Genomic DNA, 6000 nt, shown 5'->3' with positions numbered 1-6000 from the left:
CAGAAGTCAGCCTGTTTAAGGCTCTGATATCTATTCTGTATGACTTAAAGCAGTTATGACATGGTCTGATTTTCTCACCCAATAAAGGAATATTTCATATATCAGTCTACTCTTCATTCTATCAGACACAGTTTTCACAGCTCGTACATTTTCTTTTCATACATATGTAAGCATTGAGCCAAATTTAGTAATGCCAACATATTAAAAGAACAATATTTGTCTCTTAAATATAATACATCTATATATACAATGTCAAAGATACTTGTCTTTGAATGAAGATTTAAGGTGATGGGAAATATAAATAACTGCAACTTGAATCTTTACTGAAGCTCAGTGTTTGGCACAGTTCACTCATATGTATTTCACTCACATGCGCTGTACCAGTGTACCTGGCCATATATCATAGTTACACTGACTTTAGTCTCATGAACAACATTAGCTAATTGTTATTTACTAACTAATCTTAAAATGACTGTTCAGTACAGAAATGAAGGCCAACAATCATGTTTTACAGTCCCGTGGTCTCAGCCTCAGATACTTATTAAATCACACAAAGCTCATGTAGAAACAAATGAACAAATGTTCTCCTTCATTTCTGTCAACCACACGTTTCCACCTATCATGGTTGCTAGGCAAACTGGGCAGCGCGACGGAGGCTAGACCGTCCCATTTCACAAGCCTCGCACTTCCGGCCTTAGCGGTCTTTGAGTACACGGCCCTTGAGGACCGTTGAGGCTGCGTACTTTAAGGCTGCAGACCCTGAATTGGGATACAGCCAAGGAGTAGTAATTAATAAATTCAGCACTATTCAACAAAGTGCGACACTGTGTGTGCAAAAGAAGGTGTTACAACTAAAAAACGTGATTTGGTACCAACTAATAGTAGGATTGAGGTAAAGCCTCCTCTCAACATCTCAGTCCACAGGGTCTCTCCCAGAGGGGGGGGCTGTGACCCGTTGACGCCCCTGCCAGCCCCCATCCTTTGGGAAACCCTCTACAGAGGAACCGTGAGAACAAGGAACTTGCAAGTTCTCCACTCAGGCACTGTTAATACCTGGTCTATTGGAAGTTCATGTAAGAAGTCAGAAGCATGATGAGGGCGTCAGGGGGTGGAAGGCAGTGCCTAAATGCATCTCCCCTTCTTAGATTTTGAAGGAAAAAAATACATCACAATAGTTTAAGTAAATTGAAAGAAATCAAGTGGACTTCTTTAAATGTCTCCAAGCCGATTCTCCTCTGATCCAAGAGGCTTCTTGTCCAGTTGATTTGCTACGAAGAGATTTTGGCTGTAGAAGTATTAATAAACAATACTTCACCTTCTAAAGAGGAAAAAAGTGATGTTTGTGATGTGATGTTCAATATAGCTGTATAATGTTTATAATGTTTATCCATCCATCCATCCATTTTCATCCGCTTTGTCCGGGGCCGGGTCGCGGGGGCAGCAGCCTAAGCAAAGTGTGTGTGTGTTTATAATGTTTAAATGACTATAATGTTTAAAGTGTAACAATTATGTGAAATTTGACTCTGACACCTTTGAAATATGTGAATTTCCTGTTGATGTTTTTCCTTTTAGTTAAGGCGGTAAGACCATGTGTGTGGCTCTTTGTGGTGCATGGACCTTTGCTCTGCACACGAGGTGGATAGATAAATTGTTTTCTTATGTCACAGGTCAAAAATTGAACCCCTACATTGGATAAGTGGAAAAAAATGGATGGCGATGCCTCAAAACAGCAGCTTTTTTTTTCTTTTTCTTTTTTTACAAGTCTCGATACTTTTATGAATCAACAATAGCCAATTTAAAGTGGAAGTTTGTAGTAAAAATGTCATGAGGCAGAATAAGTGCAAGAATTACTGGCTGTGTTGCAAACTGAGCAACATAAGAAAAATCATTATAACGCCCAGATTTTTAATGAACAGCACAAGAATCATTGAATCTGCAAAATGTCCCTGCATCTTTACAATGTGCATCTGAAAAAATTATATATACTCTAAATGTATTCCCAGTTGATTTAATTTTTTTTAAATGTAATAAAAAACAACGAAGTGTGTTGACATGAAACATTGTCTATGCTACTTCCACATACATTATTATTTATAGTTAAGGTCAATCACCTACATGTAAACGTTAGTTATCTGCTTAGCAACAGAGCAACTAACCACTTCCTTTTTTTTCAGCAGCTCCTCCTCGATGCAAAAAAGCCGAAGATGAAGTTCAGGTCTGTTCTATATATAGAACAGTGGTGGCATAGAAGAGCCACCTCCACAGGACAAGACTCAGCAGTCTATCTGCATCTTAAGGATAAAGGACACTCTTTCGGAGGATGCCAATGTTGACATTTTGGAAAGAGAGGACAGATGGTTTGAAAGAGGAGTGAAAGAAGCCATCTATGTCCACTGTGAGCGACCATCTTTGAACAGAGGCGGTGGTTTACGACACCAACTCTCTGCCATCTATAATCCAGTTTTGAGATCCCTCCCCAGACACCTTAACGCCCACTCACATCCTGGGCCATCTGACCTCAGGAATTCGCATGATAAGGTGGGGCCAGGTTTCACAATGAGCTCACCCGAAACCCTGCTGATTGGACCCACACCCAGTTTCACACCTTGGCTCAGGGGATTAGAGGATCATCAGGGGGTCCTTTGTCCCTCTGTGGGGGGTTACTCCCACTAGGTTTATATCTGGGACTCCCCACCATTTGACCTTAGAACTGAAGAAGCTTCTCAGATGAGAGGTGAAATGTCTTCAAGCAACTTAAAGAAGTCCAGACGCTTTTGTTTGCAAGCTCCTTTGACTACGATGACCTGAATGACTGAGAACCTTCACAGACACACTTACAGAGGTAGTAATTATTGACCTCAGCTGTTAGCCTGGTGATGACTCACACACTGATACTGATACCGAGACATGCATGTGTGTCTGTTGCATCTTTTCAACTGGATTTCATTCTCAAGTTATTGATCAGTTAAATTAGTTATTTGGTTTAGCTGTACGAAACTCCAGTGATGTACTGACAACAAAAAGAAATGATAGAAATCCAATGTACGTATTTAGTTCCATCCATCCATCTTCATCCGCTTTGTCCGGGGCCGGGTTGCGGGGGCAGCAGCCTAAGCAAAGAGGCCCAGACCTCCCTCTCCCCAGCCACCTCCTCCAGCTTATCCGGGGGAATACCAAGGCGTTCCCAGGCCAGCCGAGAGATATAATCTCTCCAGCGTGTCCTGGGTCTGTATTTAGTTCCATTTAATTCAATTTTATTTATACAGTGCCAAATCACAACAAAAGTCGCCTCAAGGTCCTTTATATTGTAAGGTAGTCCCTACAATAATACATACTGAAAAAACCCCCAATAATCACATGACCCCATATGACCAAGCACTTTGGTGACAGTGGGAAGGAAAAACTCCTTTTTTAAGAGGAAGAAACCTCCGGCAGAACCAGGCTCAGGGAGGGGCGGCCATCTGCAGTGACCAGTCGGGGTGAGAGAAGGAAGAAGGGATAAAAGACATGCTGTGGAAGAGAGCCCGAGATTGATAACAAGTATGAATTAGTGCAGAGAGGTCTGTTAACACGTAGTGAGTGAGAAAGGTTAAGAAGGAATACTCAGTGCATAATGGAAATCCCTCAGCAGCCTACACCAATTCAGGGTCTGCAGCCTTAAAGGCCGCATTTTAAGGCTGATTACATCACAGCGACGCAACGATGGCTGTCCCAATTCAAAGGCTGCTCGAAATGCAGCCCTCAAATGCGTTCTTCATTTCCCTGAATTTTAAGGATGGGTCTGTGTATCCTTCGTGGCCCAGCATATCCCAGAATGCATCGCACAGCCTGGACAATTCAGTTTGTAATGATGGCAGCAGGTACAGAGGCGGCAGAAACTCACATCCATAAATGTATGTTACTTTGGAAGTACCAACACGAATGTCAACATGCAAAAGATAATGGCAGTGTAATTGTACATGTCACGGTGAATTCATCCACAGCCGTCACATGTAGGTGACTGTAAATACACAGTATTTTTTTTTTAACTGGTCAGTTTTAATATTACCTTGTGAGGGTCACTCTCCAAAAAAACCCCCGTTAAGACAACAACAGACAAAAACTTAGCTGTGTAAACTCCAAATATCTGCGCAATGTGTCAACACATCACATATCTGCAGTACAAGTGCTCTGATGTTCTCGGAGACATCTGTTACCAATAACTCATCCAGTTGGCGAGAACAGGGTACTCCGTCCCAACGCCCACGCCCCGTCACCCCTCAGGTTAAACTTGTCACATAAGTCACCCAAATAATTTACAAATGTTATTGCTTGGCTTATGTCAATGTTGTATTTGTTACTAAGAAAATCGGTCTGGCTGAGATTTAAGTTGGGAGTCTGCACACAGCCGAATGTGCAAACATATTATACGTCAAACAGAAAAATGATGAAACAGTAGTGTAAGATGGTAGAGAATGTCCTCCAATGTCCTGTCATATTCCAGGGAGTAAGTAGCCGACGGCTGAGCTCATCAAACTCCGGGGTGAAAACGAACACCTGTTCACTGGTGCCAAGAACTCAGCCGCTGCGGGTTGGAGGTATGGCAACAGTATGCATGCATAAATCTGTTGGGCATAATAGAGAGTGCCTGTCCTCTCTTGTAGTTCGAAGTTGGCACATTTTGCTGTGGATCCTGTTCAGAGATTAACATCATTGACATGTCCTATCATATTCCGTCTATCAGGCCAATCCTGGAGTAGATGGGCCTGGCAGGCCAAATCACCCTGTTGCAGGTGAAAAAAAAAAAAAAAGGGACAACCTAAAGAAAAAATACAAAGTATGTACAGTACCATTGAATGCAAGTATCCCGCATCAGGTGAGGGGGTGAGTGGGAAGACCACTGCTGCCACTTGGCCCTGGTTTGTCCCAATGGATGAGCTGTTAGGACAGAGGCCTTCTACCAGACCTCCAGTCCTAATTGCATCCATCCAGGAGGACACTCCAAGGCCCAGTACAGCAGTGGGCACCCAAGGGCAGGATGTGGAACAGCAGGAGGATGAGGCCCAGCTGGAGGCAAGACCAGAAAAGAGGAAAAGGGACAGGGAGGATGAAGTCCTGGCATTGATCAAAGAGGACATGAGGCTACAGAGGGAGATTGAAGAAAGACGTGCCGAGCAAATGGACAGGCTCATATGTCTACTGGAGAAGGTTGTGGAAAAAAATGAGTAAGACCATTGTACAACACTTATAATTTTCATATTTATGTTTGTGCAGGATATGTAAAATGTGGACAAAATAATTTAAGTTCTGTTAATACAAGTCACACTTTTTATTTGAATTGTTGAACAAACAATGTGAAAAATGAAGAGAATGTACAAAGTCCTGTGAATAAAAAAATCTTTTGTTATACTGCATTAGGACAGTGTGTGAACTGAGGGAATACCATCAGTGCAACACAAATGACACAAAAAACCCAACACAACATGACAATCATTCACTAGGACTCATCACTGAAGTCCAGGATCAACCTGAATGTCCCAGTATGCACATGCACTGTTAACTAGGCCTGCTATATGGCTGAGGAGGAAGTCTCAGGCAGTACTGCTCAATCTGCTGGACCAGGACCACAGAAAGGAATGAGGTGCCACAAGTGAGACCCGTGGTTTGCGTTTCCAGCTACTGAGTGTAGCGTCTTCCAGCTTGGTGGCCAGGAGTTATTCAGGGGTGCTCATTTCCACTGTCCACTGCATCATCTCATCACTTGGGTTTGCAGGGGTGGTGTAACCGACAGCTGCCATGTCACTGAAATGTTTGCAAAAAGATGCAAGGACAAAGTGCTGCACACAATCCTGTTAATATGGATGTCACACATAATATTCTAGCACTCTAACAATGCACTACAAAAAGCATACTTGCCTGCTAACAATAATCGTGGTCCAGGGATACCTCCTCCAGGGCAGACACCTCAGCAGATAGCCGATCCCGCCAGAGAGCACCACTGCCTGCCTCCAAACCAGCCTC

Source organism: Haplochromis burtoni, unplaced genomic scaffold (genome assembly GCF_018398535.1).
Source record: "Haplochromis burtoni strain Fernald_Lab_line unplaced genomic scaffold, NCSU_Asbu1 Contig_289, whole genome shotgun sequence".
Lineage (NCBI taxonomy): Eukaryota > Metazoa > Chordata > Actinopteri > Cichliformes > Cichlidae > Haplochromis > Haplochromis burtoni.
This window is presented reverse-complemented; position numbering follows the sequence as displayed.